The sequence below is a fragment of the Polyodon spathula genome, chromosome 15, assembly GCF_017654505.1.
Source record: "Polyodon spathula isolate WHYD16114869_AA chromosome 15, ASM1765450v1, whole genome shotgun sequence".
NCBI lineage: Eukaryota > Metazoa > Chordata > Actinopteri > Acipenseriformes > Polyodontidae > Polyodon > Polyodon spathula.
Window position 1 is genome coordinate 13,934,568 of NC_054548.1, and position 13,430 is coordinate 13,947,997.

The 13,430-nt window shown below is 39.6% G+C and overlaps 1 protein-coding gene across 4 annotated transcripts in view; it reads left to right on the forward strand.

Moving 5' to 3' along the window:
- The first annotated feature begins 8,917 nt into the window (after nucleotides 1-8,917).
- The window catches only part of LOC121327675 (BCL-6 corepressor-like), a 50,059-nt gene continuing 45,546 nt past the window's right edge, over nucleotides 8,918-13,430 (forward strand). For 2 of the 4 annotated variants that reach the window (XM_041271816.1, XM_041271818.1), the window contains exon 1: nucleotides 8,918-9,807. The gene's annotated coding sequence lies outside the window, so the exon portion shown is untranslated. The remainder of the gene's footprint in view (nucleotides 9,808-13,430) is intronic. The other 2 variants (XM_041271817.1, XM_041271819.1) reach the window with 2 other exon arrangements.

A 13,430-nucleotide genomic window follows, 5' to 3' on the forward strand; every position in this document is an offset into this window, starting at 1 on the left:
TTACAACACACACACATATATATATATATATATATATATATATATATATATATATATATATATATATATATATATATATATATATATACATATACCAGGTATATATACCCTAATTTACAGTGGATGACGACCTATAAAATACATGAGTTATTGTGTTTCTGTCTGTGCTTGTCTCTCTTTATAACGTGATTGCGAAAGTATTTATGTTACGATCAATTTAATTAAAAATCACAACTGATATATGCGTATAACGTGGCAAAATGAAATCTGCATTACGGGTGTTACAACATTACAATAGACCACCCAGTTCAAGTTTGATACGTGTCGATTTAAAATTCTTAATGGAATGGGGATATAGTCCAGATATAGGAACGGGGACTGAAGAATTAACATGACTATTAGAAGGGTATTAAGCTTTCTAGACGGCAGAGAAGATCACATGTGTGGGCTATATTTCATGATTCCCTAATGAATAGCCACCCCCGGAGTCGCAAGCTTGTGTCAGTTTCTACAGCTTGTGTTTGTGTGTGTGAGTGTGTGCGAGAGAGACAGAGCGCTCGTCGTGCTGCTCGTTAACACTGAAATCCTACTGTTGTCAGAACAAGAACGGCTGTGGTTTCGTGTTTTCATTTTTCTACGCTGGCCTGTTCTTGCAACCGAGACGGAAAGTATAGTTTTGAATAACGATCAAGAGCACATAATAGGGAGGGCTCCGATTACGCTGTAAGACTGCACGGTGTCTTTAAACCTCACGCAATTAGTCACGGTGTACCACAGTAAAAAAAAAAAAAAAAACCCGTGGCAACTTGAGGTACATTTTTCTTTTTTTTTAGGTATATGGAAAACCACATGTTATGTTACTTGGCATCTTCGCTGTCTGCATACCAGTATTTTACTTGGTCACAGTATTTTAAAAGATAGTGAACCTGTTTGAAACAAACTCCATTCAAGATTATTGCGGTCCGTTGTGTTATACAGAGGATCTCTGTTGCACAAAAAGGTGTTGTAGGCAAAGTACACTGATGAAAATATTCCAGTGGTCTGAGTACTGGAGCTGCTAGCTAACCCGCATCACATCAGTCTACTCATGTAAACAGCAGCTACTCGACATTGAAATAAAATCAATTCGGCTGAAAGAGAAACTCGCCAGAAACCATTCTAAAGCAGATTATTCGCGTTTTAAACCAGGACGCTATATGTTTTAAATATGTGTTATATGTGTTTCACACATCCTGCCAGGAGTGTAAGAAGGTAGAAGTGCCGCGATTGTGTGTCGGTTGGGATGGGGTACAAAACGGGCTTGTAGTCTTACTGTCGAGAACAAATTCCAGTAAAGCGAAACGGTTATCTGAACATAAAAGCTTATCGTTCACCTCCTTTTCTCTTTCGCTTCTGTCTATATTTTCTTGCCCACGCGGCTTTCGATTTGAATTGCTGCAAATGCACCGCTTGCATTTTAATCAGAGACAGAATCATAACGTTGTTTTCTGTTTGAAAAGACGTACTTTCAGAGATACCGCCGTTTTGCACATTGCGCTTGTATGTTTGGCAATCTAGTAGCTGTAAGAGACAGCTGTTAACTCAAGACCAGCCTCTGCGCTCTTAACTTTAATAAAATCTGCAAATGCTCTCGGGCACGGGGGCCCTTCGGCTTCTCCGGAGCTTGCAACCTGCCACACATCGCTACATTGCACCCGTTTTATACTAATGCCCTATAATTCCTTTCTGTTATGTAAAGTGTTTTCAAATTATTCTAGCCACGCCGTGAAAAGCAATAAGTGTGCCCCGTATGGACAAGAGTTGCTGTCAGTGTGGAATCCTGATCGGCAGCCGGTTCAGAAGCTAAAACCTTGTGTTAATTTCGCAGTTTATCCCTTCCCCAGCGATCGAGGTATACATCTACTGTATTGGGGCTGGTGGAATCATTTATTAGTTTAACTGTGGGACACGGACCCCTCGGGTATCTGTTTATTTATGTATTTATGTATTTAACCGTGACGCAGCATGCGCTTACTCAGACAACAGAGTCTCACCATCAAACACTCGCTTCCTCTATCTTGCCTGCGGCCATCATTAGCAGTGAATGGACATCATTCTTAAAACATGCTGACAAACCCTCTACTGTCGTGCTGCGCTGTGGAAGTGTTCCCGAAACACTTCGCTGCGTGTTCACAAGAGCGCATGCTTGCGTACATCTCATATCTAAAAACAACAGATTTAAAAAAAAAAAAAAAAAAAAAAAAAAAACGGAGATTGCAGTCTGTCTCATCCGCACAGACACACACGCAACCCAGCAACCCAAATACACTTAAGGATCAACACTTGCACATACAAACGCTCTAGAATGCAAACTCGGAAATTCTTCTCATACGAGCGAAAGCATTTTGTCTCGGCGAGGAATTAACACAGCTAAACATGCCTGAGTGCAGCCTGTCTGTGCTTGCATAATGTATTGAGCGAGCGTGAATGTAAATACATACTTTACCGATTAAAATAAAATTAATTAAAAAGTCCAAGATAAACCACGAAAGCAAAATAAGCGGCCATTCTTCACGAATCTCAGAAACAGGTTTTTTAAAAGAGGCTGTTAATTTAAAATTGCGCCCACGTATCCAGTAATATATTTGTTTGTTCAGATAAATCTATTACAAAAACTCGTATATTTATATTGTGATTATTTATATATTTGGTTTATTTATACAGGTATTTTAGGCAACCATTTCATAGAAATGCTAATTCAACAATACATGTAATGTGAACGTAACTCCAAAAAACCCATCTTTGTAAAGATATCCCCTATTGCCCCCCTCACATTGCTCCATTTAATTGTTAATATGGTATTTATATGGCACCATGAAACGATCAGTAGGGTAACGTGTCATTCATCAAGCACAGCGTTATTGCGTTTTTCTGAAAACCCAATGGAATTTCTATATTGCCGATTTGAATTGCTCAATTGCACATACTGGGGGGTATTTATAACATTATCACAGACGCATTAAAGGTTGGCTGTAGATGATATATGGATCGTATATCTTCTCAATTTACTAAGGGTTATTGTCTTTGGTGGTGTGAAATATTACCATTCGGAACACAATGGTGTGTGTGTGTGTGTGTGTGTGTGTGTGTGTGTGTGCGCGCGCGGGCACGCGCAAGGCTCCACGCCTCGTGCTCCGCTCTGCGGTGGAGCACGGGCGTGTTTAAGATTAGATTTCCTCTCTAGAGTCTCTGCTTGTGCAGTTCTGTCCTGTCCTTGAACTGAACTGAGATTATAGTAAATAGCTGCACTGTAAAGGGAAGGTAAATCAAGCCAGCAAGCCACACGATCAGCAGCAGACATGCTGAGCCGTCTACTTTACATCGGTCAAGAAATTGTAATGCTGGAGCATTTTAACACCTTTATGTAACAGACTTTTAAACACATCATGGTGTTTATATATTGTTTAAGAATATCGTTTATAAAGCTAGTGTTATAACAAACATTACAATGTGAAAAAAACTAAAATCTGTTGCATATCATTCATATTCTCAAACATCTGGTTTCCAATGTAAATAATGTCAATGCAAACTAGAATGTACTTTTGACTACACTAAATTAATCAGCTAAGCGTGTAATCACCCGAAGTCTCCAAAAATGTATTAAAATTAAAATTAAAAGACACAAAGTAGGGCAATCCATTCTCCTTTGAGTTAAATAAATATATCCCGTCATATTATTTATGAACTGTATTAACTGTGTATGTAATTGTTATTTTTTTGTCAGAGGAAAATGACTGTTGTACTCCATAATGCATATTTATGTATATTTATGTACTTATTTAAATAAAATGCTTATCATCACAAGAATAGTGGGCAACATAAGACATAATATTCGAAACACAAGTCGGCAAACAAAGAGTTAATGACTTACAAATCTCTTGATAGTTTAAATCAGGTATTTAATTGTTTAGTTCAGTTGTTAACAGTTATCTTCTTATGGCAGGGTTTGAAAATCACACCCTGTCCCAGGATTTAGATCTCACTGTTTCCTATATTATTAAAATGCACGTGTCTGAAACTTGAGCAACCAACAGTCCCTGCTCTGCTCTGAACTGATCTCACTTTTCACAGCACGGATGAGTCTCACTCAACTCTGTAGATTTGCTATTAGTTGCAGCTATAGAGGAAAACGATATATTTTCTGTTTACTAAAAAATCCTGTTTTGTTACAATTAACCTCACACACGGGGCAATAGTTGAAACGCTTTAGCATCAATGGCGAACACGTAAACAATTCATTTTATTATGATTGTATGAATAGCTTTTTAAAAAGCACAACATTTTCACACCTATATTAAACAAAGTGATTTCTTAGAAGATGTATTTCAATTTGGATTGCTTCCCGTTTGCCCGTGTTATCTGGTTTAGAAATACTCTGAATATGCTGAAAACACAAACGGTTGACCAAGAAAGCTGAAAATGAAATGTTGAAATGAAATGTTTTGCAATGTGTCAGAAATAACTGGATTGTGCTTTCACAATTTAGTGAGAAACCATTCAACAAAGAATGAAAATACATAAAACGAGGTGCCTGGGTTTCTGACTAAGAGCACTGTTCCTAAATGATAAATTCCCAAGCGTGCCCAAGGTAATAGTTCAATTCTAAACTGTTTGTGGCGCTTTCCGATTCCACAAACAATACTCGACAAGGTCATGCGCTCTGCATAACACTGTATTAACCGAAACAAGTGCCTGGGGACTTGTCCTCGGCTTGTGTTACTCCGCCCTCGAAAATAATGAGACTAGGCCTCCACACACCCCTACTCCTCCTCTCTCTCTCTCCAACCTCCTGTCTCGGTGTCAGCGGAGAGAATGATCACAGGATTCACCTCGACAATTCATTTCCAATCTCATCTTCATCTGGACTGTGGGAATGAGTTTCAAACAAATCCCATCTTTTTTTTATTTTTATAACTCCTGCGCATCGCTTGTAGAGTTACAGGAATAGGAAATGTACCAAACTCTTCGTCTGTTACACCATACATCCACCACCCTGTAAATATATCCTTTCGCAGATAGGGAAATAAAAGAAGTTTGCATGGCTGCAACTGCCCATTCATACTATACACTAATCTCCAGTGTCCATGAAAATAACCGATGGGAGCTAGACCCCCTACACGATAGAAGTAGAGATCTGTGCAGGAAGTGGAAGTAACTGCTTATGGAGAAAGGACGAAGGAGGGGGGTAATATCGCCGTCTCCGACCGGGGGTTCATGCAGACGATTCCTTGCTAATCACAGACTTGTTTTTTGTTTTTTTCTCTAGCCTGCACAACTGCCGACCTTCAACTGAAATTGGTGTCTCTAGGTCTAGGAGTTTTAACGAGTTTTTTTTTTCTTTTGCACATCCGCAAAACTGTTCTCAAAACTATATCGGTTATTTAAAAAAAGCCGCCAAATACTGTGTGTGTGTGTTTTTTGTTTGTTTTTTAATGAGTCTCCTTCTGAGGCATTCAACTCGCTGGCGGTCTGGACCTGTTCAAAAAGAACAGCACAGACTGGAAGTCGCTTGTCTGTTTCTCATTTTTTCTTTCCTGTAGGGGATTTCTCTAAATCACTAATAATAGTTTTGTGACGTAGGGTGTTTCATATGCCCACACTCTCAGTAAAAGAAAGGATGTGGTTCTCAGAAAGTATACTGGAGGAAACGCTGCATACCTTATTGGAAGCACGTTCTTACTGCCGCAACGGCTCTCCCACACTTGCCTTTATTCTACGTGATCCGGACAGAAAACAGTGCCTTACAATTGTCGCTTTTTATTGAATGTTTCCGGTGCACCTGCGGCAAATGCTATGCTAATAAGTTATTATTAAAAAGTTTTTTGTAAAATAAATTAAGACATTACCCAGCAATTGGCCTCTTTATAGCAAATGTATATTGTGAATTACCTATGACTAAAACAGGATTAATGTCGTTGCTTATAACTAGTGTTATTTAATTATTTTTACGATAGCATGTTTTACTGCATCCAAGTACATCCATAAGCCTATTTTCATAGAATATAATAGTTAAAATTTTATTTATCGAAATGGTACAATTATGCACGAGTCACCGAAGGGCATACAATAAAATATAAAAATAATCTGTATGGTGCAGCATCGAGACATGTGTGGTTAGGAATCAGTGTAAATAGGGCACAATAGCAATTACATGCACAATGTTGGGTAGCTCGTAGGACAAAACAGTTTGGTATTGCAGCCACCTTTGATATATCCTTGAAGAATCGATGCACAGTAATATGATTTTGAATTGTGTAGTATGTTGGAACATCATTCATTTTGTACTTATTATGAACCATAATAACACAAATACATTCAAAACAAACACACGCTTTTAATTTGTTACATATTACAACTAGTAAAGTTTACACAGCTGTGACCAGAGTCGAATATAAACATATACAGAGCGGCACACATGTATGCAAAGTGATTGCGTTTTCACATAAGAAAACCCAAGGCTGTACTCTAGCCAGCATAAGCGCGGATGTTTTTTTTTCTTTCCTTTTCTAGCCTGTGATGTATCAACAGAGACACTGTCTGAAGTGTATTCGGTACCTGGGTTTCGGAGCACATTAAAATGAAAGAAAATCCTGACACATTATTCAATTATTCTCACAAGAAGGAAAATATTCCACGCACATGCTGCCGATTTGCATGCTAAGAACGCAATCCCTCTGGCAAACTCAAATAATATAGGCGTACATATTACCCTGTACTGTATATTTTCTGAACTCAACCCAAATATTGCACCTACCCATAGGCCACAACGTTGTCTCATGGTACATTGCATACCAGCAATGTCGACAGAGATCCAACATTTGGCAGCGCAAAGGGGCCTCGAGTCCCCCTGTGCATTTATCACTTAGCTGACAGCTGCAGCTTCTTCACAGTGTTCGCTGTGTTCATTTCGCTGGTATCCTTTTGCAGTATTGACGTAAAATTAATTATACCTTATTTCAGCGACAAACTTCCAAAACGATAATTAATAAAGAGGCTAGATATTGTGTTTAGCCAAAACAATATTTCTTTGTGGTAACCCAATCAAAGCATTAGGCCAAGCCTACCGTATTGTCTGTTCGGACCTGATTATGGTTAATATTACGAAATCTGATATCTCGTGTCTCAGTTTCAAGTGAAGCATTATATAATTATATTAACGCTAAAATATAATAATAATAATAATAATAATAATAATAATAATAATAATAATAATCTTCCATGGGCCTAGTTTACATTTTAACATTTGAAGCTTCATTCTTACATTCATCGCAGCTTTGTATATTCGGCAGTTAAACTAAAAACACTGGTCCAGATGAGTTAGAACCGCTCTTTTGTGTAATTGTTTTTAGTTTTGTTCGGCAGCGTAAAGATTTTAAAGCAAACGATGAAGCGAAATCCTCTCCTCGTTTTCGTTGTGTGTCATGAAGCCTGGCAGCGTTTGCTAACCCCCGCCCTCTCCGCTGTAAGTAAGACGGGCTCGGCTCGCTGGTACGAGTTCAGCTGTTCAGTGGTGTTTACTTCCCAAGCTCTGTGCGAAACCCTTCACGCGCTAAACGCAGCGCACAGCGGCCTGACCTTTGAATCAAATCCCAGAGCGGCTGCAGGAGGGGGAGTGCTGCCTGTCAGACTATAAAGGCAATCTGATTACAGCAGGACCGTGCGTGATTATTCAGTTTCCTTCAATACTGTGCACAAAATAAATGCTCTTTTCACTGCTTGTAAAAATTTATAATTTTGACTTGGTTACATAATGTGCGTGCATTTAACATACACAATATGTGATATTCCCTTCCCTGTACAATTCCCTATATATAATTGTCTTTATTGGTTATGCATTGCACATATCCTGGAGACTCAAGGCATCTGTTTAGGTAAACCATAAAAGACCGCGCGAGCACGAACGGTGTACGTCTGCTGCCGACTGCAAAATTTAAAAGAAGGTATCCAGACGTCTCACGCGCTAGTCCATTTAGACACGTTTGGGCGGTTTGGGATTTTGATCAATTAAGCAAATGAAGAGGTAAGTGCTGGAATAGAGATCCACTGATTGTGAGTTAAGGAATGGGTGAATGGGTGTGGAATTCTAGCACTGGTGTGGTATGCATTGTGCGTATAGTAATATGGTTACTAATATGATTTTACTATGGTTATAAACTAGGTACCGAATTCTAGCGGTTAAAATAACGTGCTGCAGAAACTGAATGATGTGTAGTGGCCTAATGAAATATGCTGCTCTACCATTATTTAACCTTTGAAACATGTGTAATATAGCTGAGAAAGCATACTAAAACCGGATTGCTAAAGGTTTTTACAACAGCACAGTCTACTCATTTGGTCCGCTCAATTCTAGAGTGACTGCTAAATAACTTTTGGTGTACGGTTACTCATTTCATTTCTCTGCTGCATGTGCAGTGCAATAGTTAAACAATATGTTAAGGGAAACCAACCACATGTCTCTCAAAATTTGAAATCCTGTCTAATCGTGTCCTTCTGTCTGTGTTTTCTTTCTACATCTGGCACAGGATAACTGCCTTGATTTTATTTTTTTTTATCATAAAACATATCATATACGTCAGTAGCATATAAGTACACATTTGTACAAGTAGTTACAGTTTGCGATTATGAAAGTGGCCTTGACGATGCCATTAAGTAAAAGCACGACGCAGAGTCAACAAATATTCACCATAAAATTAGAAGTGCAGACTGTTTTATCTATAAGCAAATACAAACACATTGCAAGAAACAACCCACGAGCATGCTGTCGTTCTTTTTCCTATTCTTTTTTTTTTTTCCTTACACGTCCACTGAGTGAAGTAGCTGGAGGTTTATGGTAATTGCGGTTCCACGACGGCCTTCTGGGTAGTCTGTGTGAGTGGGAGCGAGTGAGTCGCTCTCATCTCAGTCTCCGCGGCACGCACGGAGATAGCAGGAGCGCAAGCTTCAGTCTCGTGCTGCACAGTGAGCGAAAAGAAAAAGAAAAAAAAAGCTAACGAAAAATAAACAAAGGAAAAAAAAACTTTATTTGAGTCAGGAAGAAAAAGAAATGAAAGAAAAAAAAGACGCGTGATCTTCAAAGCCTTGGAAACATTAATAATGCTGCGTAAAACGAGTGGGTAACTTCGGCTGTAGCGGCGTGTGTAGTGAGAGGCTCTTACAGCAGCAGCAATAAGCAAACATGGCGCTGCGAGGCATTACGGTGCTGCAATAATTAATGGAGTTCGTGGACCGTCGCCACCTGTACTAACTACCTTGGCTTTATACACTAAAACCTGAAGTTGCTGTCAGTCCACGCAACATCGGAATTGCAAGGATCGGGATTGTTATAAACAGGTCTGTAATTCAGAGGATGTCTAGGTGTTCTTTTATTTTTAGCGCACAGTGTCCTCCCTACTGGAAATACATCGCGACTCGCTGGATCGCTAGAGAGAAAGTGTTGACTTATCGGTATGTGCACCATTAGAAATGGATATTAAAAAGGATCGCAGAAACGTAAAATATTCGAATTGATGCATCTAGGTGGATTGCATATGCTAAAACAAGTCATTTATCTTGTAAGCAGGACTTTCATTTTGTTCCTCGCAGCACGGGATATCTGATACAACTAGGAGGAGAGTATTGGCTTGGATTTGTTTCTTTCGTTAGACAAACATACACTGTCAGTGTCTGTTTTGAATTCGTGTGGTTTTTAAAACTTTGTCAAGACCTTCCAATCACATCTATTAGTGGCCAGAACCACACGGATTTATATTCACCTTATTTCTGATTCAGGTAAGACGATCGTTTTACTGAATATACCTATTTTGAGACGCGCTGTGCTGGTGGATTCAGGGCTTTCCACTTCCAGTTAGTTGTTTGGTATACGAAGGAGAATATATCTCATTGACTCGGAAAGCATGGTAAATATTTGCCTATATATATATATATATATATATATATATATATATATATATATATACACACACACACACACACACACTATGCTTTTGTTACTAAAGTAGTGATCGAGTACAGTGTACAAAATGCTCAGTTTTGCTGTTACAGTACTAGGCTATCTGGCAACGAGTTTGCAGAAAAATCAGGTTTTAAGAAAGGTAGCGAAAAACTCCCCGTAGAACGCCAGATGTTTAATATCTGCTGTAACTAATTATAACATTAGGAACAGAACCGAAAAGTGGCGATCTTGGGATGTGTCACAACCTCTGATTTATATATTAAACTGGCATAACCCTCTGATGTATACATTAAACTTGTTTTTAATTATATATCATTAAAAACGTGTTTTTAATGATATAGTCTTGCAACAAGCGAAAACCTTATTTTCCATATAATCATGTCTGGGCTTCCTGGGCAGCGGGCGGCTTTGCAGGAGTGGCTGCATTACTTGTGCAGTTTTCAGAAAGGGGGAGGAGGTCAAATTGTTGTTAATAACACACAGTAGGCCCATACTTGTGCCGGGCTGTGTTTTTTGGCGTTTTATTTTTATATGTCTGTTTTTCATATTCGTCCGGTAAACTGCAGTTGTTTCACCATTGGGTACTTTAGTTCCCATATAAAACAGTCTTTGTTCTAACATTTATCCGTTGATGTGTTTTGTTGTGATACAATACAAGTTGTGGTATAGCGGAGCCTTGCCCAGGTTTATGGCAGTTCATACATTATTTTGTGGTTTGTCACTGTTGGAGAGCATCCCCTCCGCTTTGCGCGCGAGTGTGTGCGTGACTGAGCGGATATAGCGCCTGGGGTAATTCATATGAGTATCTGCATGTTGTGGGGGGGGGGGGGGGGGGGGGGGGGGTCTGATTTGCCAGATAGGAGGCGGCAGAAAATGTATTGAGGTGGGTGCACTTATGTATCGCTCTATCAAGCCAGCGGACAGTCTCGTGCAGGTGTGAGCCGGAGCTATACATTACAATGTGACGTGTTTAATCTGACTTTACACTAAATTACAGCTTTGCATTCTTGTGGAAAGACGGCGTTAGCTCACACACAGCACACACAGTCACCATTTCACTACAAAAATATGTAGAAAAACACAATTTGTGTTAAGTATCGTATTAATAATAGCGGTTTGTAAGCAAGTTAAATGATATTATTTGTATTATTATATGGCTCTAGTTTGTTGTTTTTCTTTTCCAATTTTAGTCGACATTGCTTGCCGCTGTCGGCATTAGTTCAGAAATGCTCTCCAGATCGATGCGCTTTACAGCTCGTTAGCTATCTAGCACCTTTGGTGGAATTTAGCAAAATAATACACCTGAGACAAGGGAGGCAATCCACTCACAAAAAGAACATTACCGGGGTCGTAAAATTCCAGGGAAGTAACCAATGGAAATATCCGCACCCCCTCCTCCCGATAGAGTTTTTTTTTTTTCTTTTTATTTCACTAATTAAATTGGAGCAAAAAATCAAACGCTATTACGGCAAAGAATACTTGAAGTAAGATATAAAAACAGAACCCTATAGAAAATTTTCTTGTCAAACGGTACCATTTCCACGCAACCCATTCACTGTTTTTTGTTCTTGTTTGTTTTATGTCCGCCTCCAATTGTATAGTATAGTTTTGCTCTTGTTCCTCTCAGAGTTACGTTTCAGGTGAGTAAGCCTACACCAAGGTAATGTTTTCCCCCGCTGGACATGTAGGGTCAGTAGGTGGTTTTAGGGTATTGTTAGTCTGTCTGGTGATCGATTGGTCTAGACAGGCTTTAGGACTCCCTGTGATCTTTCACTTTGGACAGGAATGGAAGGAATGGAAGGAATAATATAAAAACCTGTGTGTGTGTGTGTGTGGGGGGGGGGGGGGGGGGGGGGGCGGAGGAAACCCTGATAAGGCTGAACTGGAAGTTCAAAGTGAAAGTCTGCCCGGTTGCTTTTCTAGGCTGTAGGAGTTAGAGAAAGCGAGCGTGTATCTTGGCGTTGTCAATTTGTCGTTTGTAGAAAGCACTTCTATGACCTTGGTGTGCATCACATGTGAGGGATAGGGTAAATAAATAGACTTGTAGTCGTACTGGACGGACAACAGTGTTGCGCTGTCTTGTCTCTTGTCTGGGTGGAAATACGGCCAAACTCGCTTTTTTGCATAAGGTAGTTAAACCCAGCTAGATCGCCGCTGCTCTTCAAACAGGAGGATCCTGCAATTAACTGGCAATATTTAGAGATTGTTCGAGATCCAGCTGCATGCGCTCAGCAGCTTTAGAAATAGCAACACGGACTCTCTTGTGCAGCAACGGGGCTGTGCGGCAACAGGGAGCAGATCTACAGAAGCAGAATGTTCTTTAATTGCAGAGCCGAACATAGTCCGTATTATTGACCACGTGTACGGCGTTTTAGATAGATAATTCCCAAACGTTATATCTCTCACTTATTAATCTATAATCTAGGTGGTTATTGCGTTGATCAAATTCTTAATGTTCTTAATGTATATTCTATTTTTGAAGTCATGATGTGTTTACGCCTTTGTCTAGCCTGCTTGTCACCCCGTGAGGTTCAGCTACACTCGGTCTTGGCTAGCTCGTTATATTTTATTTTATCTGCCGAGCATGCGCATCCCAGTAGGACCTTAATGCCTGTTAAGAACTTCTATTGAGACAAAAAACAATACTTGGTAGTTTCACAAAAGCATATATCCTACGCGTTTTTATTTATTTCTTAAGTAAAATCCTTAATTACAGAAAGCGAATCAGTGTAACACACACTCCAGTCTATGATTCAAACACTGCCGCTTTGTTTGCGCAAGGACGGGGTCACGTTACAATGACTATGACAGCCGTAGGATAGTGTACTGTAGCTGCTGGTTTTAACACCAGGGCTGAAAATATATACGAAATATTAGTATTTGATTCTACTTATGTTTGGCAAAGGGGAAGGAACTCCGCCCTTATGGTAAGTTTAATAAATATAAAAATAACACAAAGGACATGGTTCTAGTATGCAAAGTTGGGTCCAGTTCGTGTTTTATATTCATTCGGCTTTTACATCTCGTGGGACTCTTTCCTCTCTGGACTCAATTAAAGCGCGTATGAATGTTTAAACATCCTCGACGTAAAAAATCCTTTCATGTCAAACATCTGTTCCGCATTTAATGTGGAAATCTGATTTGGTTACAGACTGTATCCCCCGCCACCAGCTCTAGGAAAACATTGACACGGGATTGAATCTGGGATCATCGCAACTGTTTACATTTGCATTAGCAGTTCACATCCGCATTCGTATTTAAAACATATCGCCTGTATTGTGTTCAGAAATGATCCAGGCATTGAATCTGCAGCTAAGTGGCATGAAAAACCGACGAATGAGGTTTACAAACTTCGAGGTATATGGCCGGAATTGATCCATCACCACTGGCAAGTGCAACATTGACTGCGTATGCATAACTATGGATCCGCGGCGCAGGC